This window comes from Bufo gargarizans, chromosome 2 (genome assembly GCF_014858855.1).
Source record: "Bufo gargarizans isolate SCDJY-AF-19 chromosome 2, ASM1485885v1, whole genome shotgun sequence".
In the NCBI taxonomy this organism is placed as follows: domain Eukaryota; kingdom Metazoa; phylum Chordata; class Amphibia; order Anura; family Bufonidae; genus Bufo; species Bufo gargarizans.
The window spans coordinates 457,338,563-457,364,464 of record NC_058081.1 but is presented as its reverse complement, the minus strand read 5'-3'; positions in this window follow the sequence as shown (position 1 = coordinate 457,364,464).

The window sequence follows — 25,902 nt, the reverse complement described above, 5'->3', positions numbered from 1 at the left end:
CCAGCATGTGCAAGGTGGAGTTCCACCTGGTGGGCACGTCGCATATGAGGCGGTGAGCGGGAAGGCCGAAGTTACGCTGTAGCGCAGACAGGCGAGCAGCAGCAGGATGTGAACGCCGGAAGCGCGAACAGACGGCCCGCACTTTATGCAGCAGCTCTGACATGTCGGGGTAGTTGTGAATGAACTTCTGCACCACCAAATTCAGCACATGCGCCAAGCAAGGGATGTGCGTCAAATTGGCTAGTCCCAGAGCTGCAACGAGATTTCGCCCATTATCACACACCACCAGGCCGGGCTTGAGGCTCACCGGCAGCAACCACTCGTCGGTCTGTTGTTCTATACCCCGCCACAACTCCTGTGCGGTGTGGGGCCTGTCCCCCAAACATATGAGTTTCAGAATGGCCTGCTGACGTTTACCCCGGGCTGTGCTGAAGTTGGTGGTGAAGGTGTGTGGCTGACTGGATGAGCAGGTGGAAGAAGAGGAGGAGGAAGCCGAGAAGGAGGAGGTGGCAACAGGAGGCAAAGAATGTTGCCCTGCGATCCTTGGCGGCGGAAGGACGTGCGCCAAACAGCTCTCCGCCTGGGGCCCAGCTGCCACTACATTTACCCAGTGTGCAGTTAGGGAGATATAGCGTCCCTGGCCGTGCTTACTGGTCCACGTATCTGTGGTTAGGTGGACCTTGCTACAGATGGCGTTGCGCAGTGCACACTTGATTTTATGGGATACTTGGTTGTGCAGGGAAGGCACGGCTCTCTTGGAGAAGTAGTGCCGGCTGGGAACAACATACTGTGGGACAGCAAGCGACATGAGCTGTTTGAAGCTGTCTGTGTCCACCAGCCTAAATGACAGCATTTCATAGGCCAGTAGTTTAGAAATGCTGGCATTCAGGGCCAGGGATCGAGGGTGGCTAGGTGGGAATTTACGCTTTCTATCAAATGTTTGTGAGATGGAGAGCTGAACGCTGGCGTGTGACATGGTTGAGACGCTTGGTGACGGAGGTGGTGGTGGTGGTGGTGTTGGTGGTACATCCCCTGTTTGCTGGGCGGCAGGTGCCAACGTTCCTCCAGAGGCGGAGGAAGAGGCCGAGGCGGCAGCAGCAGAATAGGCCGAGGCGGCAGCAGCAGAAGAGGTAGCAGGGGGAGCCTGAGTGACTTCCTTGGTTTTAAGGTGTTTACTCCACTGCAGTTCATGCTTTGCATGCAGGTGCCTGGTCATGCAGGTTGTGCTCAGGTTCAGAACGTTAATGCCTCGCTTCAGGCTCTGATGGCACAGCGTGCAAACCACTCGGGTCTTGTCGTCAGCACATTGTTTGAAGAAGTGCCATGCCAGGGAACTCCTTGAAGCTGCCTTTGGGGTGCTCGGTCCCAGATGGCGGCGGTCAGTAGCAGGCGGAGTCTCTTGGCGGCGGGTGTTCTGCTTTTGCCCACTGCTCCCTCTTTTGCTACGCTGTTGGCTCGGTCTCACCACTGCCTCTTCCTCCGAACTGTGAAAGTCAGTGGCACGACCTTCATTCCATGTGGGGTCTAGGACCTCATCGTCCCCTGCATCGTCTTCCACCCAGTCTTGATCCCTGACCTCCTGTTCAGTCTGCACACTGCAGAAAGACGCAGCAGTTGGCACCTGTGTTTCGTCATCATCAGAGACATGCTGAGGTGGTATTCCCATGTCCTCATCATCAGGAAACATAAGTGGTTGTGCGTCAGTGCATTCTATGTCTTTCACCGCTGGGGAAGGGCTAGGTGGATGCCCTTGGGAAACCCTGCCAGCGGAGTCTTCAAACAGCATAAGAGACTGCTGCATAACTTGAGGCTGAGACAGTTTCCCTGGTATGCATGGGGGTGATGTGACAGACTGATGGGGTTGGTTTTCAGGCGCCATCTGTGCGCTTTCTGCAGAAGACTGGGTGGGAGATAATGTGAACGTGCTGGATCCACTGTCGGCCACCCAATTGACTAATGCCTGTACCTGCTCAGGCCTTACCATCCTTAGAACGGCATTGGGCCCCACCATATATCGCTGTAAATTCTGGCGGCTACTGGGACCTGAGGTAGTTGGTACACTAGGACGTGTGGATGTGGCAGAACGGCCACGTCCTCTCCCAGCACCAGAGGGTCCACTAACACCACCACGACCATGTCCACGTCCGCGTCCCTTACTAGATGTTTTTCTCATTGTTATGGTTCACCACAACAACAAATATATTATTTGGCCCAATGTATTGTATTCAAATTCAGCGGGATATAAATTTGAGGCCTAGTATTTAGGCGCTGGGTGACCGGTATGGATTTAGTGACAGAATTAGACTTGGAAATGCACAGAAGCGTGTGTGTGTGAAGTTATTCTGAATGACCCAATGTGCACCTTGAATATTATATACCCTTTTAGGGATAGATTTCAAATAGCTCTGATATAGCAGAAACCACTAAATTATGAAATTGCTAAATTGGGAATTGTACTTCAACCCAGAACAAAAAATGTGCTTTGACGGACACTAAATATCTTGCCCAGCAACAACAGTACAGCGGTGGGTAACGAGAGATTTAGAGGGAATTAAATTTGAGGCCTAGTATTTAGGCGCTGGGTCACCGGTATGGATTTAGTGACAGAATTAGACTTGGAAATACACAGTAGCGGGTGTGTGTGAAGTTATTCTGAATGACCCTATGTGCACCTTCAATATTATATACCCTTTTAGGGATAGATTTCAAATAGCTCTGATATAGCAGAAACCACTAAATTATGAAATTGCTAAATTGGGAATTGTACTTCAACCCAGAACAAAAAATGTGCTTTGACGGACACTAAATATCTTGCCCAGCAACAACAGTACAGCGGTGGGTAACGAGAGATTTAGAGGGAATTAAATTTGAGGCCTAGTATTTAGGCGCTGGGTCACCGGTATGGATTTAGTGACAGAATTAGACTTGGAAATGCACAGAAGCGTGTGTGTGAAGTTATTCTGAATGACCCAATGTGCACCTTCAATATTATATACCCTTTTTGGGATAGATTTCAAATAGCTCTGATATAGCAGGAACCACTAAATTATGAAATTGCTAAATTGGGAATTGTACTTCAACCCAGAACAAAAAATGTGCTTTGACGGGCACTAAATAACTTTCCCAGCTACAACAGGACAACGGTAACGAGAGATTTAGAGGGATTTAAATTTGAGGCCTAGTATTTAGGCGCTGGGTGACAGGTATGGGTTTAGTGACAGAATTAGACTTGGAAATACACAGTAGCGGGTGTGTGTGAAGTTATTCTGAATGACCCTATGTGCACCTTCAATATTATATACCCTTTTAGGGATAGATTTCAAATAGCTCTGATATAGCAGAAACCACTAAATTATGAAATTGCTAAATTGGGAATTGTACTTCAACCCAGAACAAAAAATGTGCTTTGACGGACACTAAATATCTTGCCCAGCAACAACAGTACACCGGTGGGTAACGAGAGATTTAGAGGGAATTAAATTTGAGGCCTAGTATTTAGGCGCTGGGTCACCGGTATGGATTTAGTGACAGAATTAGACTTGGAAATACACAGTAGCGGGTGTGTGTGAAGTTATTCTGAATGACCCTATGTGCACCTTCAATATTATATACCCTTTTAGGGATAGATTTCAAATAGCTCTGATATAGCAGAAACCACTAAATTATGAAATTGCTAAATTGGGAATTGTACTTCAACCCAGAACAAAAAATGTGCTTTGACGGACACTAAATATCTTGCCCAGCAACAACAGTACAGCGGTGGGTAACGAGAGATTTAGAGGGAATTAAATTTGAGGCCTAGTATTTAGGCGCTGGGTCACCGGTATGGATTTAGTGACAGAATTAGACTTGGAAATGCACAGAAGCGGTGTGTGTGAAGTTATTCTGAATGACCCTATGTGCACCTTCAATATTATATACCCTTTTTGGGATAGATTTCAAATAGCTCTGATATAGCAGGAACCACTAAATTATGAAATTGCTAAATTGGGAATTGTACTTCAACCCAGAACAAAAAATGTGCTTTGACGGGCACTAAATAACTTTCCCAGCTACAACAGGACAACGGTAACGAGAGATTTAGAGGGATTTAAATTTGAGGCCTAGTATTTAGGCGCTGGGTGACAGGTATGGGTTTAGTGACAGAATTAGACTTGGAAATACACAGTAGCGGGTGTGTGTGAAGTTATTCTGAATGACCCTATGTGCACCTTCAATATTATATACCCTTTTAGGGATAGATTTCAAATAGCTCTGATATAGCAGAAACCACTAAATTATGAAATTGCTAAATTGGGAATTGTACTTCAACCCAGAACAAAAAATGTGCTTTGACGGACACTAAATATCTTGCCCAGCAACAACAGTACACCGGTGGGTAACGAGAGATTTAGAGGGAATTAAATTTGAGGCCTAGTATTTAGGCGCTGGGTCACCGGTATGGATTTAGTGACAGAATTAGACTTGGAAATACACAGTAGCGGGTGTGTGTGAAGTTATTCTGAATGACCCTATGTGCACCTTCAATATTATATACCCTTTTTGGGATAGATTTCAAATAGCTCTGATATAGCAGGAACCACTAAATTATGAAATTGCTAAATTGGGAATTGTACTTCAACCCAGAACAAAAAATGTGCTTTGACGGGCACTAAATAACTTTCCCAGCTACAACAGGACAACGGTAACGAGAGATTTAGAGGGATTTAAATTTGAGGCCTAGTATTTAGGCGCTGGGTGACAGGTATGGGTTTAGTGACAGAATTAGACTTGGAAATACACAGTAGCGGGTGTGTGTGAAGTTATTCTGAATGACCCTATGTGCACCTTCAATATTATATACCCTTTTTGGGATAGATTTCAAATAGCTCTGATATAGCAGAAACCACTAAATTATGAAATTGCTAAATTGGGAATTGTACTTCAACCCAGAACAAAAAATGTGCTTTGACGGACACTAAATATCTTGCCCAGCAACAACAGTACAGCGGTGGGTAACGAGAGATTTAGAGGGAATTAAATTTGAGGCCTAGTATTTAGGCGCTGGGTCACCGGTATGGATTTAGTGACAGAATTAGACTTGGAAATACACAGTAGCGGGTGTGTGTGAAGTTACTCTGAATGACCCTATGTGCACCTTCAATATTATATACCCTTTTTGGGATAGATTTCAAAGAGCTCTGATATAGCAGGAACCACTAAATTATGAAATTGCTAAATTGGGAATTGTATTTCAACCCAGAACAAGAAATGTGCTTGAACGGACACTAAATAACTCGCCCAGCTACAGCACTAGGGACAGATTTAGCTGGATATAAATTTGAGGCCTAGTATTTAGGCGCTGGGTGACAGGTATGGGTTTAGTGACAGAATTAGACTTGGAAATACACAGTAGCGGGTGTGTGTGAAGTTATTCTGAATGACCCTATGTGCACCTTCAATATTATATACCCTTTTAGGGATAGATTTCAAATAGCTCTGATATAGCAGAAACCACTAAATTATGAAATTGCTAAATTGGGAATTGTACTTCAACCCAGAACAAAAAATGTGCTTTGACGGACACTAAATATCTTGCCCAGCAACAACAGTACAGCGGTGGGTAACGAGAGATTTAGAGGGAATTAAATTTGAGGCCTAGTATTTAGGCGCTGGGTCACCGGTATGGATTTAGTGACAGAATTAGACTTGGAAATACACAGTAGCGGGTGTGTGTGAAGTTATTCTGAATGACCCTATGTGCACCTTCAATATTATATACCCTTTTGGGATAGATTTCAAATAGCTCTGATATAGCAGGAACCACTAAATTATGAAATTGCTAAATTGGGAATTGTACTTCAACCCAGAACAAAAAATGTGCTTTGACGGGCACTAAATAACTTTCCCAGCTACAACAGGACAACGGTAACGAGAGATTTAGAGGGATTTAAATTTGAGGCCTAGTATTTAGGCGCTGGGTGACAGGTATGGGTTTAGTGACAGAATTAGACTTGGAAATACACAGTAGCGGGTGTGTGTGAAGTTATTCTGAATGACCCTATGTGCACCTTCAATATTATATACCCTTTTAGGGATAGATTTCAAATAGCTCTGATATAGCAGAAACCACTAAATTATGAAATTGCTAAATTGGGAATTGTACTTCAACCCAGAACAAAAAATGTGCTTTGACGGACACTAAATATCTTGCCCAGCAACAACAGTACACCGGTGGGTAACGAGAGATTTAGAGGGAATTAAATTTGAGGCCTAGTATTTAGGCGCTGGGTCACCGGTATGGATTTAGTGACAGAATTAGACTTGGAAATACACAGTAGCGGGTGTGTGTGAAGTTATTCTGAATGACCCTATGTGCACCTTCAATATTATATACCCTTTTTGGGATAGATTTCAAATAGCTCTGATATAGCAGGAACCACTAAATTATGAAATTGCTAAATTGGGAATTGTACTTCAACCCAGAACAAAAAATGTGCTTTGACGGGCACTAAATAACTTTCCCAGCTACAACAGGACAACGGTAACGAGAGATTTAGAGGGATTTAAATTTGAGGCCTAGTATTTAGGCGCTGGGTGACAGGTATGGGTTTAGTGACAGAATTAGACTTGGAAATACACAGTAGCGGGTGTGTGTGAAGTTATTCTGAATGACCCTATGTGCACCTTCAATATTATATACCCTTTTGGGATAGATTTCAAATAGCTCTGATATAGCAGAAACCACTAAATTATGAAATTGCTAAATTGGGAATTGTACTTCAACCCAGAACAAAAAATGTGCTTTGACGGACACTAAATATCTTGCCCAGCAACAACAGTACAGCGGTGGGTAACGAGAGATTTAGAGGGAATTAAATTTGAGGCCTAGTATTTAGGCGCTGGGTCACCGGTATGGATTTAGTGACAGAATTAGACTTGGAAATACACAGTAGCGGGTGTGTGTGAAGTTACTCTGAATGACCCTATGTGCACCTTCAATATTATATACCCTTTTTGGGATAGATTTCAAAGAGCTCTGATATAGCAGGAACCACTAAATTATGAAATTGCTAAATTGGGAATTGTATTTCAACCCAGAACAAGAAATGTGCTTGAACGGACACTAAATAACTCGCCCAGCTACAGCACTAGGGACAGATTTAGCTGGATATAAATTTGAGGCCTAGTATTTAGGCGCTGGGTGACAGGTATGGGTTTAGTGACAGAATTAGACTTGGAAATACACAGTAGCGGGTATGTGTGAAGTTATTCTGAATGACCCTATGTGCACCTTCAATATTATATACCCTTTTAGGGATAGATTTCAAATAGCTCTGATATAGCAGAAACCACTAAATTATGAAATTGCTAAATTGGGAATTGTACTTCAACCCAGAACAAAAAATGTGCTTTGACGGACACTAAATATCTTGCCCAGCAACAACAGTACAGCGGTGGGTAACGAGAGATTTAGAGGGAATTAAATTTGAGGCCTAGTATTTAGGCGCTGGGTCACCGGTATGGATTTAGTGACAGAATTAGACTTGGAAATACACAGAAGCGGGTGTGTGTGAAGTTATTCTGAATGACCCTATGTGCACCTTCAATATTATATACCCTTTTTGGGATAGATTTCAAATAGCTCTGATATAGCAGGAACCACTAAATTATGAAATTGCTAAATTGGGAATTGTACTTCAACCCAGAACAAAAAATGTGCTTTGACGGGCACTAAATAACTTTCCCAGCTACAACAGGACAACGGTAACGAGAGATTTAGAGGGATTTAAATTTGAGGCCTAGTATTTAGGCGCTGGGTGACAGGTATGGGTTTAGTGACAGAATTAGACTTGGAAATACACAGTAGCGGGTGTGTGTGAAGTTATTCTGAATGACCCTATGTGCACCTTCAATATTATATACCCTTTTTGGGATAGATTTCAAATAGCTCTGATATAGCAGAAACCACTAAATTATGAAATTGCTAAATTGGGAATTGTACTTCAACCCAGAACAAAAAATGTGCTTTGACGGACACTAAATATCTTGCCCAGCAACAACAGTACAGCGGTGGGTAACGAGAGATTTAGAGGGAATTAAATTTGAGGCCTAGTATTTAGGCGCTGGGTCACCGGTATGGATTTAGTGACAGAATTAGACTTGGAAATACACAGTAGCGGGTGTGTGTGAAGTTACTCTGAATGACCCTATGTGCACCTTCAATATTATATACCCTTTTTGGGATAGATTTCAAAGAGCTCTGATATAGCAGGAACCACTAAATTATGAAATTGCTAAATTGGGAATTGTATTTCAACCCAGAACAAGAAATGTGCTTGAACGGACACTAAATAACTCGCCCAGCTACAGCACTAGGGACAGATTTAGCTGGATATAAATTTGAGGCCTAGTATTTAGGCGCTGGGTGACCGGTATGGATTTAGTGACAGAATTAGACTGGGATATGGCCAAAAAATGAACAGACTATTGCTGGTTAAATGCACTTGGTGTGACAGCTTCACCCTGATGTAGGCTTTAGCCAAAAAACAACCACACCATTGAGGGTTAAATGCACTTGGTGACAGGCGCAGCTTGCCCCTGATTTTGTATATGGCCAAAAAATGAACAGACTATTGCTGGTTAAATGCACTTGGTGTGACAGCTTCACCCTGATGTAGGCTTTAGCCAAAAAACAACCACACCATTGAGGGTTAAATGCACTTGGTGACAGGCGCAGCTTGCCCCTGATTTTGTATATGGCCAAAAAATGAACAGACTATTGCTGGTTAAATGCACTTGGTGTGACAGCTTCACCCTGATGTAGGCTTTAGCCAAAAAACAACCACACCATTGAGGGTTAAATGCACTTGGTGACAGGCGCAGCTTGCCCCTGATTTTGTATATGGCCAAAAAATGAACAGACTATTGCTGGTTAAATGCACTTGGTGTGACAGCTTCACCCTGATGTAGGCTTTAGCCAAAAAACAACCACACCATTGAGGGTTAAATGCACTTGGTCGCAGCTTGTGCTGGCGCACCACAAGACACAAAATGGCCGCCGATCACCCCAGAAAAATGAGACTGACAAACGGTCTGTGCAGCCTAAAAACAGTGAGCAATTGAGGATCAGCAGCTCAATGATCCACAGCTGCAGATCGATCAGTTAATCAAGTCCTTTGGAGGAGTTAATCTGCCTAATCTCGCCCTACTGTCGCAGCCGCAACCTCTCCCTACGCTAATCAGAGCAGAGTGACGGGCGGCGCTATGTGACTCCAGCTTAAATAGAGGCTGGGTCACATGGTGCTCTGGCCAATCACAGCCATGCCAATAGTAGGCATGGCTGTGATGGCCTCTTGGGGCAAGTAGTATGACGCTTGTTGATTGGCTGCTTTGCAGCCTTTCAAAAAGCGCCAAGAAAGCGTCACAAAAGCGCGAAGAAAGCGACGAACACCGAACCCGAACCCGGACTTTTACGAAAATGTCCGGGTTCGGGTCCGTGTCACGGACACCCCAAAATTCGGTACGAACCCGAACTATACAGTTCGAGTTCGCTCATCCCTAGTCCTGGTCAAGACAATCTCCTGAACTCCAAACTGAATGTCAGAATGGGAAAGAAAGGTGGGCTACAACAGCAGAAGACCCCACCGGGTACCACTCATCTCCATTACAAATAGGAAAAAGAGGCTACAATTTGCACGAGCTCACCAAAATTGGACTGTTGAAGCCTGGAAAAATGTTGTCTGGTCTGATGAGTCACGATTTCTGTTGAGACATTCAAATGGTAGAGTCCGAATTGGGCATAAACAGAATGAGAACATGTATCCATCATGCCTTGTTACCACTGTGCAGGCTGGTGGTGGTGGTGTAATGGTGTGGGGGATGTTTTCTGGGCACACTTTAGGCCCCTTAGTGCCAATTGGCCATCGTTTAAATGCCACGGGCTACCTGAGCATTGTTTCTGACCATGTCCATCCCTTCATGACCACCATTTACCCATCCTCTGATGGCTAATTCCAGCAGGATAATGCACCATGTCACAAAGCTCTAATCATTTCAAATTGGTTTCTTGAACATGACAATGAGTTCACTGTACTAAAATGGCCCCCACAGTCACCAGATCTCAACCCAAAAGTGCATCTTTTGGATGTGGTGGAACGGGAGCTTCGTGCCCTGGATGTGCATCCCTCAAATCTCCATCAACTGCAAGATGCTATCCTATCAATATGGGCCAACATTTCTAATGAATGCTATCAGCACTTGTTGAATCAATGCCACATAGAATTAAGGCAGTTCTGAAGGCAAAAGGGGGTCCAACACCGTATTAGTATGGTGTTCCTAATAATTCTTTAGGTGAGTGTATATTGGCATACAGTTGCAAGAAAAAGTATGTGAACCCTTTGGAATGATATGGATTTCTGCACAAATTGGTCATAAAATGTGATCTGATCTTCATCTAAGTCACAACAATAGACAATCACAGTCTGCTTAAACTAATAACACACAAAGAATTAAATGTTACTATGTTTGTATTGCCCACACCATGTAAACAATCACAGTGCAGGTGGAAAAGGTATGTGAATCCCTAGACTAATGACATCTCCAAGAGCTAATTGTAATGAGGTGTCAGCCAACTGGAGTCCAATCAATGAGATGAGATTGGAGGTGTTGGTTACAGCTGCCTGCCCTATAAAAAAACACACACCAGTTCTGGGTTTGCTTTTCACAAGAAGCATCGCCTGATGTGAATGATGCCTTGCACAAAAGAGCTCTAAGAAGACCTACAATTAAGAATTGTTGACTTGCATAAAGCTAAAAAGGGTTATAAAAGTATCTCCAAAAGCTTTGCTGTTCATCAGTCCACGGTAAGACAAATTTGAAAGTTCAGCACTGCTGCTGCTCTCCCTAGGAGTGGGCATCCTGTAAAGATGACTGCAAGAGCTCAGCGCAGACTGCTCAATGAGGTGAAGAAGAATTCTAGAGTGTCAGCTAAAGACTTACAAAAGTCTCTGGCATATGCTAACATCCCTGTTAGCAAATCTACGATATGTAAAAGACTAAACAAAAATGGATGTCATGGGAGGATACCACAGAGGAAGCCACTGCTGTCCCAAAAAAACATTGCTGCATGTTTACAATTTGCACAAGAGCACCTGGATGTTCCACAGCAGTACTGGCAAAATTTTCTGTGGACAGATGAAACCAAAGTTGAGTTGTTTGAAAGAAACACACAACACTATGTGTGGTGAAAACACAGCATACCAACATCAAAACCTCATCCCAGCTGTGAAGTATGGTGGTGGGGGCATCATGGTTTGGGGCTGCTTTGCTGTGTCAGGGCCTGGATGGATTGCTATCATCGAAGGAAAAACAAATTCACAAGTTTATCAATACATTTTGCAGGAGAAATTAAGGCCATCTGTCCACCAGCTGAAGCTCAACAGAAGATGGGTGTTGCAACAGGACAACGAGTGGCCCAGTCAGAGTCCTGACCTCAACCCTATTGAGATGCTGTGGCATGACCTCAAGAAAGCGATTCACACCAGACATCCCAAGAATATTGCTGAACTGAAACAGTTCTGTAAAGAGGAATTGTCAAGAATTACTCCTTACCGTTGTGCACTTCTGATCTGCAACTACAGGAAACGTTTGGTTGAAGTTATTGCTGTCAAAGGAGGTTTAATCAGTTATTAAATCCAAGGGTTCACATACTTTTTCCACCTAAACTGTGAATGTTTACATGGTGTGTTCAATAAAAACATGGTAACATTGTGTTATTAATTTAACCAGACTGTGATTGTCTATTTGTTGTGACTTAGAGGAAGATCAGATCACATTTTATGACCAATTTGTGCAGAAATCCATATCATTCCAAAGGGTTCACATACTTTTTCTTGCAATTGTATGTAAATGTGTTATTATCTATAACTTAATACCACCACAATAGTGGTTCTTATTGTGGTCATTTTCTGTAGGCTGTGTGGATGATAACTCTCAACCATATACAACGCTACTAGCAGACCTACCACACATAAAGCCCCCAGTACAATATCACCACCGTATGATACACATTTTTTTATTTTTTTATTCTTGTTTATTATTTTTAATTATAATCTAGAACAGGTTTTCATCAATTGTGAATGTAGATGTGAATTTTATCTGGAATTTTATGTGGATGTACAATATTAAACATTCATTTAAGGATATACTTTCTCTGGACGGTTTTAAACTGGGCCACTATAAAAAATCGGCGGCCCAGCCTAATGCCCCTTATTGACGGCCATAAGAACAGATATGGGTGGTCACTAAGCGGTTAAAGGGCTGTGACATCATAGAGGCTGGCTAGCTGCTGATTGGCACAGTATTATGGATGATCTTGTGTTCCCCGACTTTATTTTCTAACACTTGTAGCCGCCATTTTAGGAAAACATTTTTTTATTATCATGAAGAGTGAGGAGATTCGCTCAACACTAACTATATTACCTATTCAATGTTTTATACAACATCCATATAAAAGCTACATGTGAAGCCTAAAATATTTACATAAGTGTATTTTCTCACTTTTACCTCAGAGCACCACTGTTTGACTTTTAAGCAGCTACTGTATATGTAGTACTAGAAATTCACTCTTTTTTACCCAAACACTGTAAAACAGCAAGAGAAAGTAGACATTTTCTGGATTTTGTCTCCTTTTCTTTCTTCAGATATTTTTATTTTATTTTTGTTTATCTTCCAATTAGATTATAAATATCTTTCCAATTAGTTCAGAAGGACTGCAATCGAGACTCAGTAACAGAAACAAAAAATCGGATAACAAGCAATATATATTTTATTATGGCTATGTTATTCGGTCTTTATTCCAATTCATTATTCCATTGTAGAAAAAATGAAAGACTAGGTCATAGAAAATATTGCAGATGACCTTTGATTAGATATTAAAATGCCTTAAAGACCTGACCTATTTAATTTTTTATATTCTTGATTTTTCCTCCACACGTTCCATTAGCAATAACTCCCCCCCCCCCCCCCATTCATGTAGGCATATGAGGGTTTCTTATTTGTGAGAAAATATGAATTTTTTAGTACTACCATTTCCTTTACAATATCTTGTTTTGGAAAACAGTAACAAGGAAATATTTTTTGTAAAATAGAAAAAAAATACACACAATTATGTCAAGATTGTTGGGGTTTTGACATCACGGCATTCACTCTGCGCTAAAAGTGAGATGAAGTCCTTATTCTGTGGCTCAATACAATTGCGGTGATACCAAATCTGTGTAGCTTTTATTTTTTGTTTAATTATTTTTAAAAATACAATAAATCTTTGCATCGCCATATTCTGAGAGCCATAACTTTTTATATTTCGCTGTACATAGCTGTATGGGGGCTTTTTTTTACTGTAATTTTTAAGTACCATATTTGTGTTATGTACAACCTTGATGACAAGATGACAAAAAAATGTCAAACCATGTGTTTTGGATTTTTTTTTCCAATACGGCCTTCACTGCACAGGAATTTTTTTTATATATTTTTGCAGAGATACCTAATATGTAAATGTTTTATTGTTTATGTATTTATATGTGTAAAATTAGGAAAGGGGAGCTTACTTTTAATTAATTACCTATTAGCCCACTAAGGGGGCAATAACCTGTTATTTTTTTTATCCCCTGTCCAAATGCCTTAAATAATAATTAAGCCAATATCTTATCTGCAGACAGCTGTTTCGGTTTGATTGTCCCTCATCAGTGCAGAGCAGAGAATAGCCATGTCTCAAGGACTATTTAAAGGGTTGAACATTGACTTATAGGATATGTTATGTTATGTTATGTTACTAAGTCCTTGTATAGCGCTCTAGAGGAACTCAATCCGATCGAAGCGCTTGTCGACGACTATATTGGTGGGCCCCTCGTCATCCTACACAAAAAGCCAGGTCTTAACCAACCTCCTGAATTCCAGGTAATCTGATGTTGTTCTAATGTGTTCTGGGAGGGAGTTCCAGATTTTGGGGGCCAATACTGAGAAACGTCTGTCCCCCTTGTCTTGAGGCGGGTTCTTGGCACCGACAAAAGGGAGGGTGAGGTGGATCTCAGTTCTCTAGGAGGATGGTGACGTGTTATCTTCTTTTGCAGGTAGATGGGACCTGTTTTGTAGAGAGCTTTGTGTGTTAAGCAGCACAGCTTAAACTGCACTCTCTCTTTCACTGGGAGCCAGTGGAGTTCCCTGCGTGCTTTTGTGACAGAATCTGTCCAGTCTAGTTTCTTGATGAGCCGGATGGCTCTGTTTTGACAGTGTTGTAGAGCTCCCAGATCTTTCTCTGGCAGCCCCGCATACATTAGCATTACCATAGTCCAGGTGGGAGTTGACTAGAGCTCCCACCACGACCTGTCTGCATGTGTTGGGAAGAAACGGTAGGGCTTTTTTTAGAAGGAATAGGGCGAAGTTTGCTTTCCGTATTACTTCTTTAATCTGGGGACGGAGGCTCATTTCTTGATCCAAGATTATCCCCAGACTCTTTCCTTGTGTGGCAATGGCAACATTTTCCCCGAAGATAGACGGGGCGGCAGCCTCAGGTGTTTTATGTAGTGCAATAAGCTCAGTCTTGGTCGGGTTGAGTTTGAGGTGGTTATATGCTAGCCAGTTCCTGGCCTTATTTAGTCCTTCTTGCGTGAGCTTATAGTCATCAGCGGATTTCGATACTCTCAAAAGAATCTGTGTATCGTCCGCATAAGACTCATAGCTGATGTTATACTCCTTCAGAATAGCGAGCAGAGGTCGGACATAAATGTTAAAGAGTAATGGCGAGAGGGGAGATCCCTGAGGGACTCCCCACTCCACCTTCTCAACTGGGGAAAAGAATGAGCCCAGTTTGACTCTCTGAGTTCTGTTTTTCAGAAAGGAGTCAAACCAAGCAAGTCCGTGGCTATCTACTCCGATGTCAGCTTTTAATCTGTTTAGGAGGATGGGATGACTGATAGTGTCAAAGGCTGCCGACATGTCTATGAGGACCAACCAGGTCCCCCCTCCCTCGTCTGCGACCCCTAGGGCTTCATCCCATAGGCTGACCAGGGCTGATTCCGTGCTGTGTGTTGGCCTAAAGCCTGACTGGTGTTCATCTAGAAGTCAATGCTTTTCTACGTGCAACTGGAGTTGGCTTGCCACTGCTGTCTCCATGATTTTAGCTATTAGGTGGATATTGGTAATCGGTCTGAAATTGGCCATTATATTTATGTCTGCTCCTGGTTTCTTGAGGAGGGGAGTTATGATTCCTAACTTGAGAGTCTCAGGGACGTTGCCACTGAGAAAGGAGTCATTTATAATTGTTAGAATTAACGGGGCAATGGTGGTCGTGCATTCAATAAGAGATTTAGTTTGGATATTGGAGAGGGGATAAGTTGCTTTAGACATGTTTTTCATGCTTTTTGTTAGGTCTTCAAGTTTTAATGGGCATAGGGTGAAGGTGTGAGTAGGGTTTGTCACTTTGTTCTCTATGGGGGGGACAGTTGCCTGTTGAGCTAGCAGGATGTCGTTTTGGATATCGTCGACTTTTTGTTTAAAAAATTTCGAGATGTCGTTGCAGAGGTCTTGGGATTCGGGGATGGTGGTTTTAAGGCCATCGGGGTTAGCCAGATCGAAAATGATCTGAAAGATCTTTTTAGGCTTTTGAGCAGCGTTTTCGATCTCGCTAGCAAAATGGTCTTGTTTGGCCTTAAAGATTGCTTTGTGGTAAATCGTCAGTTGGGTCTTATATTTTAGCTGTGATTCTTCTTTCGGATTTTTTCTCCATGCCCTCTCTAGTCTGTTGCATTCTATTTTCACTGTTTTTAGTTCTCTCGTATACCACGGTGCTTTTTTCCCTGATTTCTTTACCAGTCTCAAGGGGGCATGTTGGTCCGCCGTTTTTTTGACGATGTCATCAAATTGTAATGTGAGTTTCTCGCAGGGCAGTTTGAAGTTGATTTTACTGATGTGTTCTTCTAGGGTAGGTAGGATTTTGTCATATGTCAAGTTGTTGTTATTTCTTCGCCAATTTTTTTTTTCTCCTGTGGTTAGCTGCTTCGTGTTAATTGGGATGTGGAGTTCGAAGGCTATGAGTCTATGGTCAGTCCAGAGCAATTCTTCTGGATCTTCTACCGTTAAGTTTAGATTTTTTTCAAAAATCGGATCGAGCAGGTGACCCGCTTTATGTGTGGGTTTGTCAACCCTTAAGGTGAGTTGGGCTAAGTCGAGCTGTGTGGTGACTTTTTGGGCTGGGGTATCTTGCTTATCGTTGAACCAAAGGTTAAGGTCCCCTAGAATAAGGAGTCTATGATGTTTTATTGTGAGATCCGTGGCCCATTCTATGAAGTTGTCTGTGAAATAAGTGCAGGGGTCCTGGGGGTCTATAACATAACGCTATTATTATTGTGTATTTATTTTCGATCGTCAAACGTGCTGTGAGTGTTTCCCATGATGGGTTTTCCGTAGGAAGGTTAATTTCTGCTATTTTTATTGTGTTTTTATGTACAATCGCTATCCCTCCCCCCTGTTTGTTAGATCTGTTCTTTATGATGATCTTGTAGTCTGGTGGGAGCATTTCCCCGATGTCTACCCTGGACTTTTCTGTAAACCATGATTCCGTAATGAACAGACATTCATAATTTCTATCTATGCATAAATCGCGAATTTCATATTTATTCTTAACTGCCGATCTGGCGTTTATTAAGGCACATCTTAAGTCAGTGTGGAGGGATTTTCTTTTCGGGGGCCATTTATTTTGTTCTGGATATTTTGGGTCTGTGCTATCTATGGTTTGTGGCGAATGGTTAAAAATAGTTGTTTTTAAAATCTTAAATTTAAAAGCTTTGGTTAAAATAGTACCAGGGATATCTGTACCCCTGTTTTGTAGTGCCAACAGTTGTTGTGAATCATACTTGATTCGCAGATCTGAGGTATGAGACCCAGGGTGACCGCTCTGGTTTCTCTGGTCCCTCCTGGCCCGGACGGGCTCAGACGGGCGTGTCCTCTGGACCGCCGGACCTGTCCGCCGGACCCGTCCGTGGTACGTGTACATTTTTTATGTGTGAGGCGGCGTAAAGACGCCGAACGCCGTCCCTCTATCGGCTCCGCCCCTCCCCTTGGCGTGCCACAGCGCTGGAGCCGTGCTTGGGGGCGTTCTTAGTCAGAGTCCCCAAAGTGCAGGTGCGTTCAGAGAAAATTGCAAATTGTGCCAAAAAGTGCAAGTGCTTGGTGTGGTGGCCCCCAAGAGGGGTCGCCACTTTAGTAAGTGCGGGTAAGCCTTTTCAGGGTGTGTAGGCAGTGTGAGGGTCCCGAGTCGAATCCGCCGACCGCGGCCTCTCGCACTGTTGTAGTTTTATGTGAGGGGTGGCGTAAGGACGCCGAGCACCGTCCCTCTGTCGGCTCTGCCCCCCCCCCCCCTTGGCGTGCCACAGCGCTGAAGCCGGGCGAGGGGGTGTTCTTGGGCAGATTCCGCAAAGTGTAGGTGCATTCAGAGAAAATTGCAAATCGTGCCAAAAGTGCAAGCGCTTGGTGTAGGAATTATAGTCAATATCTTCAGACAGTATAAAATACAAGCCTGCCACTACACAATAAAATACACAGTAAAATTATACTGAACAATAAATATAAAACTAGTGATGGTCGCTAAAAATACATAATAAGCTATTGTAGATAATAAGCTATTGTAGATTAAATGGAGCTGCTAGTGGTCAGATCCGTCCAATCTATATACACATGGAAGCTCCCGCAGTAGGGGGATAGCTGCCTTACATCTGGTGGCATCAGAGTTAGAGTTTTCTAAGAGCTCATTGCGTTCTTTCTTTACATATTTATAAGGTGAAAGTTGAAGTTAAGGATATAAATGCTAATTCTCCATACTTTTTCCATAAAAAACATGTTTTAGAAATTATTGAATTTAAATGACCAGGATAAAGATTTCAGTTACAAAATGCAGAAGACACAGATATTGACAGTAATTCAATGCAGACATACAAGCTCAGTAATAGTATTTAAGCCTTGGTTAAACGATAAACCTTAATAGTAGCAAATTTACCTGAACTGATGATAAAAAACCTTCAGATCGAGAAATCGAAGTGTTCATGAATTATGTTTAACAGCATTTGATTTTTAATGGAGGAAATCTTACAATAACTAGAACTACTTTAACCCCTTTACACCTAGCGCCGTACATGTAAGGCGTAACTAGACGTGACTTAACGCCCAGCCCCGTACATTTACGGCACACTGATCGGGTGGGTGCACTGATAGGCAGACCCCTGCTGCATGGGCCGGCATCGGTGAAATCACCAATGCCAGCGCATTAACCCCTGCACAGCCGTGGTCAGCACTGACTACGGCACGTGCGATGTCCGTGCAGGGAGTAAGCAGCCATCGGGTTCCCACGCTGCTGTGACAGAACCCTGATGGCAGGAAATGCAGCCCGATCCTTAGGCATCGTGGCTGCCTTCCGTGACAGCCTATGAGATCCACCCCCCTGAATCTCACAGGCAGGAAGGCTGTAAGTGTATTAGTGTGTAATACACTTATAGCCAATGCATGACAATACAGAAGTATTTTCATGCATTGTAAAGGGGATCAGACCCCCAAAAGTTGAAGTCCCAGAATGGGCCAAAAAAGTAAAGTAAACAAAATGTAAAAAAATTTAGTTTTACAAAAAAAAAAAAAGTATCAAGAAATAAAAAAAGGCTGTAAGTGTATTACAGTGTGTGGTATACTTATAGCCAATGCATGACAATACAGATGGGGATCAGACCCCCAAAACTTGAAGTCCCAGAATGGGCCCAAAAAGTTAAGTAAAGTAAAAAATAAATAAAAAAAATTGGGAAAAAAGGAAAAGTAGACATATTAGGTATCGCCACGTCCGTATCGACTGACTCTATAAAAATATCACATGACCTAACCCCTCAGGTGAACAACGTCAAAAAAATAAAATAAAAACTGTGCTAAAAAAACAATTTTTTGGTCACCTTACATCACTAAAAGTTCAACACCAAGCGATCAAAAAGGCGTATGACCCTCAAAATAGTACCAATTTCTAACCATCACCTCATCGCCCAAAAAATAAAAAACTTTGGCTCTCAGACTATGGAGACACTAAAATATGATTTTATTTGTTTTAAAAAGGATATTATTGTTTAAAACTTAAATAATTAAAAAAGTAGACATATTAGGTATTGCTGCATCTGTAACAACCTGCTCTATAAAAATCCCAAATTACCTAACCCTTTAGGTGAACACCATAAAAAGATAAAATAAAAACGGTGTCAAAAACACAATTTTTTGCTACCTTACATAGAAACATAGAAACGTAGAAACATAGAATGTGTCGGCAGATAAGAACCATTTGGCCCATCTAGTTTGCCCAATATACTAAATACTGGATAGCCCCTGGCCCTATCTTATATGAAGGATGGCCGTATGCCTATCCCATGCATGCTTAAACTCCTCCACTGTATTATTAGCTACTGTTTCTGCAGGAAGGCTATTCCATGCATCCACTACTCTCTCAGTAAAGTAATACTTCCTGATATTACTTTTAAACCTTTGCCCCTCTAATTTAAAACTATGTCCTCTTGTAGCAGTTTTTCTTCTTTTAAATATTGTCTCCTCTTTTACCTTGTTGATTCCCTTTATGTATTTAAAAGTTTCTATTATATCCCCTCTATCTCGTCTTTCTTCCAAGCTATACATGTTAAGGTCCTTTAATCTTTCCTGGTAAGTTTTATCCTGCAATCCATGTACCAGTTTAGTAGCTCTTCTCTGAACTCTCTCCAAAGTATCAATATCCTTCTGGAGATATGGTCTCCAGTACTGAGCACAATACTCCAAATGAGGTCTCACTAGTGCTCTGTAGAGCGGCATGAGCACCTCCCTCTTTCTACTGGTAATTCCTCTCCCTACACACCCAAGCATTCTGGTAGCTTTTCCTGCTGCTCTATTACATTGTCTGCCTACCTTTAAGTCTTCTGAAATAATGATCCCAAAAATCCCTTTCCTCAGATACTGAGGTTAGGACTGTATCACTGATTTTATATTCTGCTCTTGGGTTTTTACGTCCCAGGTGCATTATATTGCACTTATCAACATTACATTTTAGTTACCAGATATTTGACCATTCCTCTAGTTTTCCTAAGTCATTTTTTATTTGGTGTATCCCTCCAGGAACATCAACCCTGTTACAAATCTTTGTGTCATCAGCAAAAAGACACACCTTACCATTGAGGCCTTCTGCAATTTCGCTGATAAAGATATTAAACAATATGGGTCCCAGAACAGTTCCCTGAGGTACGACACTGGTAACAAGACCTTGGTCTGAATATACTCCATTGACTACAACCCTCTGTTGCCTGTCCCTCAACCACTGCCTAATCCATTCAACAATATGTGAGTCCAAGCCCAAAGACTGCACTTTATTGATAAGCCTTTTATGTGGGATAGTATCAAAAGCCTTACTAAAGTCTAGATAAGCGATGTCTACTGCACCTCCTCCATCTATTATTTTAGTCACCCAATCAAAAAAATCAATAAGATTAGTTTGACATGATCTCCCTGAAGTAAACCCATGCTGTTTTTCATCCATGGGATTTTAGATGTTCCACAATACTCTCCTTAAGTATGGTTTCCATTAATTTCCCCACTATTGATGTCTGGCTTACTGGCCTATAGTTGCCCGATTCCTTACATCACAAAAGGTGTAATAGCAAGCGATCAAAAAGTGATATCCAGTCCAAAATAATGCCAATCAAACCATCATCTCATCCCCAAAATAATACCCTACCTAAAACAATCGCCAAAAAAAACAAACAAAAAAAAACATGTCTCTCAGAATATGGAGACACTAAAACATGATATTTTTTTATTCAAAAATGTTGTTATTGTGTAAAACATAAATAAATAAAAAAGTATACATATTCGGTATCGCCGCGTCTGTAAGAACCTGCTGTATACAAATATCTCATGAACTAATCCCTTAGGTGAACACAGTAAAAAAAAAAAAAAAAAGCGTGTCAATAAAGCAATTTTTGGTCACTTTACATCACAAAAAGTGTAATAGCAAGTGATCAAAAAGTCATACGCACCCTAAAATAGTACAATCAAACCATCATCTCATACCAAAAAAAATCAGCCCCTACATAAGATAGTCGTACAAAAAATATAAAAAATTATAGCTTTCAGAATATGGAGACAATACTTTATTATGTAAAAATGAAACAAACAATAACAAAAAAGTTGTCATATTTGGTATTGTCACATCCGTAATAGTTTTATAAAAATATCACATGATCTCACCTGTCAGATGAACATTGTAAATAACAAAAAATAAAAACTATGCCAAAACAGCAATTTTTGGTTACTTTGCCTCCCAAAAAGTGTAATATAGAGCAACTAAAAATCATATGTACCCTCAAATAGTACCAACAAAACTGCCACCTTATCTCGTAGTTTCCAAAATGGGGTCTTTTTTTGGAATTTCTACTCTAGGGGTGCATCAGGGGGTCTTCAAATGTGACATGGTAGCTTAAAATAATCCCAGTGAAATTCTGTGTGCCCGAACAGCAGTTTATGACCACATATGGGGAGTTTCTGTAAACTACAGAATTAGTGCAATAAATATTGAGTTTTGTTTGGCTGTTAACCCTTACTTTGTTACTGAAAAAAATGGATTCAAATGGAAAATCTGCCAAAAAAGTGAAATTCTGAAATGTTATCTCCATTTTCCATTAATTCTTGTGGAACATTTAAAGGGTTAACAAAGTTTGTAAAATCAGTTTTGAATACCTTGAGGGGCGTAGTTTCCAAAAGGGGGTCACTATTTTTTGAGTTTCTACTCTAGGGGTGGATAAGGGGGTCTTCAAATGTGACATGGCAGCTTAAAATTATCCCTTTGAAATCTGGTTTCCAAAAACCATATGACGTTCCTTTCCTTCTGCGCAATGCCATATGCCCTTATAGCAGCTTACGACCACATATGGGGTGTTTATGTAAACGGCAGAATCAGGGCAATAAATATTGAGTTAACCCTTGCTTTGCTAGTGGAAAAAAATTATTAGGATGGAAAATCTGCCAAAAAATGAAATTCTGAAATGTTATCTCCATTTTCCATTTATTCTTGTGGAACTTCTAATGGGTTAACAAAGTTTGTAAAATCAGATTTGAATACCCTTTTTGGGTCATTTTTAGGTGATTTCTATTATGTAAGCAAATATCGGCACTTCGAGAATTCACAAATATTTAAAATATAGTGATATATATTTGCAATTTCAAATATTCTAGATTTTTTCATCAGTAACCTCCCTTTTTGCTTGAGGGACAATAAGAAGGCTGCAATGTCTTTGTCTGAGCTTAACAACATCCCTAGCAACCAATCGGAAAGTTGCCTACCTCTTACTATATAAGAACCTCCCCAGCAGCCCTTTTATGCAGTATTTTGCAGATCTGAGAGAGACAGCAATGTAGTGTAGCTGAGGTTCTGCTGTCCATACATTCATGCTACATACATAGTGCTGTATGTTTGTATGTATGTATTCTACATACATACATAGTGCGGTGATGTCACAAGTTCACAACAATACTTAGTGCACCAATCACTAATAAGTAGTCATACCAGTTAAAATGTGAATTCACAGATTACTTATTCAGCAAAAGAGCAGGAAATATTCATTATAACAGGTGTCATACTGTAAAAATCGAGAGATATTTGCATTTTGAGGAAACCAAAGATTATGATTTTTTTGTATATTGAAAGGATGGAACAGGCCTGTTTGCCCATTTTAAATATTGATAGAAGTAATAGATGAGAATGACAATACTGCTGAGCTATCACTCATCTCACTGTCCACTCCTATTCCTGAGAAATCTGACCCTGGTACATTGATAGCTTTGAATAAAGTCCATGATCAAAATTCAGGTGAAATTGGAAACATTTATTGTCAAAATATAGAAGATGTCAGTTTCAATTCAGTGTTGCAGTTGCTGTTCGTTCTGGGGGCACACTAAGAGCTTCAGATACGCATTACGTTGCCGGTTGCTATTAGACCATAGATGCTTCAGCTCAAAGTGTCTTGGTGTAGGCACGCTGTTAGCTCTAATAGGTCACACAGCTGGTTTAGTATTTAAGACTGGCATGACGGATTGCTGCGGGACTGCTGCTGTTTCTGTAAGCAGAAATGGCTGATCGCTGAATAAAACATAGATGCTTTAAAAAAGTGAGGAAGGCTGAATCGCCAAATAAGTGAATAAACAAATAAATAAAATAGTGACCCTAAGATATGAATTTAATAAAGTGGGGCGGAGGATAAAAAAAAACTCCATTTGAGGCCTATCATTTGACACTACGGATAAGTTTAATCTCAAAGACAAATATTGTTGGTGTTTTGCATTAATGGTACATATTCCCTCACAATCAGTTTCTCCAGATGGCCCAATGAACCTTAACCCTAAAGTGCAACTGCTAAATAATAGTTATATTTAATTATTACAAAATTCCACTACTATACTGAATCTACATGGTTTTCACCATCATATAGGCTTTTATTGGCTGGCTCACCATAGACTTCTAAAGTACTTGGTATTATTTATCTGGACACAATTTTGCTAGTTGCATACAGTTTATTGATGCATTTATGTTAATTCTATTATTTTACATCAGAAATCTCTGCTAACTATAGGAAAACTAAGAAAAAAAATTGGGTTGAAAGGAATGCATTGTCAGAAGTTGCATAGTATGGGTTAAAAAATAAATATCCATAAGTTCAACCAAAGATGGGTGAAGATTAGAATTAAAAGAAGGGGAGTGAGAACCAGATGTCCAGACATTTACATAAGTGTTGATTAGGGATGAGCGAACTCGAACTGTATAGTTCGGGTTCGTACCGAATTTTGGGGTGTCCGTGACACGGACCCGAACCCGGACATTTTCGTAAAAGTCCGGGTTCGGGTTCGGTGTTCGTCGCTTTCTTCGCGCTTTTGTGACGCTTTCTTGGCGCTTTTTGAAAGGCTGCAAAGCAGCCAATCAACAAGCGTCATACTACTTGCCCCAAGAGGCCATCACAGCCATGCCTACTATTGGCATGGCTGTGATTGGCCAGAGCACCATGTGACCCAGCCTCTATTTAAGCTGGAGTCACATAGCGCCGCCCGTCACTCTGCTCTGATTAGCGTAGGGAGAGGTTGCGGCTGCGACAGTAGGGCGAGATTAGGCAGATTAACTCCTCCAAAGGACTTGATTAACTGATCGATCTGCAGCTGTGGATCATTGAGCTGCTGATCCTCAATTGCTCACTGTTTTTAGGCTGCACAGACCGTTTGTCAGTCTCATTTTTCTGGGGTGATCGGCGGCCATTTTGTGTCTTGTGGTGCGCCAGCACAAGCTGCGACCAAGTGCATTTAACCCTCAATGGTGTGGTTGTTTTTTGGCTAAAGCCTACATCAGGGTGAAGCTGTCACACCAAGTGCATTTAACCAGCAATAGTCTGTTCATTTTTTGGCCATATACAAAATCAGGGGCAAGCTGCGCCTGTCACCAAGTGCATTTAACCCTCAATGGTGTGGTTGTTTTTTGGCTAAAGCCTACATCAGGGTGAAGCTGTCACACCAAGTGCATTTAACCAGCAATAGTCTGTTCATTTTTTGGCCATATACAAAATCAGGGGCAAGCTGCGCCTGTCACCAAGTGCATTTAACCCTCAATGGTGTGGTTGTTTTTTGGCTAAAGCCTACATCAGGGTGAAGCTGTCACACCAAGTGCATTTAACCAGCAATAGTCTGTTCATTTTTTGGCCATATACAAAATCAGGGGCAAGCTGCGCCTGTCACCAAGTGCATTTAACCCTCAATGGTGTGGTTGTTTTTTGGCTAAAGCCTACATCAGGGTGAAGCTGTCACACCAAGTGCATTTAACCAGCAATAGTCTGTTCATTTTTTGGCCATATCCCAGTCTAATTCTGTCACTAAATCCATACCGGTCACCCAGCGCCTAAATACTAGGCCTCAAATTTATATCCAGCTAAATCTGTCCCTAGTGCTGTAGCTGGGCGAGTTATTTAGTGTCCGTTCAAGCACATTTCTTGTTCTGGGTTGAAATACAATTCCCAATTTAGCAATTTCATAATTTAGTGGTTCCTGCTATATCAGAGCTCTTTGAAATCTATCCCAAAAAGGGTATATAATATTGAAGGTGCACATAGGGTCATTCAGAGTAACTTCACACACACCCGCTACTGTGTATTTCCAAGTCTAATTCTGTCACTAAATCCATACCGGTGACCCAGCGCCTAAATACTAGGCCTCAAATTTAATTCCCTCTAAATCTCTCGTTACCCACCGCTGTACTGTTGTTGCTGGGCAAGATATTTAGTGTCCGTCAAAGCACATTTTTTGTTCTGGGTTGAAGTACAATTCCCAATTTAGCAATTTCATAATTTAGTGGTTTCTGCTATATCAGAGCTATTTGAAATCTATCCCAAAAAGGGTATATAATATTGAAGGTGCACATAGGGTCATTCAGAATAACTTCACACACACCCGCTACTGTGTATTTCCAAGTCTAATTCTGTCACTAAACCCATACCTGTCACCCAGCGCCTAAATACTAGGCCTCAAATTTAAATCCCTCTAAATCTCTCGTTACCGTTGTCCTGTTGTAGCTGGGAAAGTTATTTAGTGCCCGTCAAAGCACATTTTTTGTTCTGGGTTGAAGTACAATTCCCAATTTAGCAATTTCATAATTTAGTGGTTCCTGCTATATCAGAGCTATTTGAAATCTATCCCAAAAAGGGTATATAATATTGAAGGTGCACATAGGGTCATTCAGAATAACTTCACACACACCCGCTACTGTGTATTTCCAAGTCTAATTCTGTCACTAAATCCATACCGGTGACCCAGCGCCTAAATACTAGGCCTCAA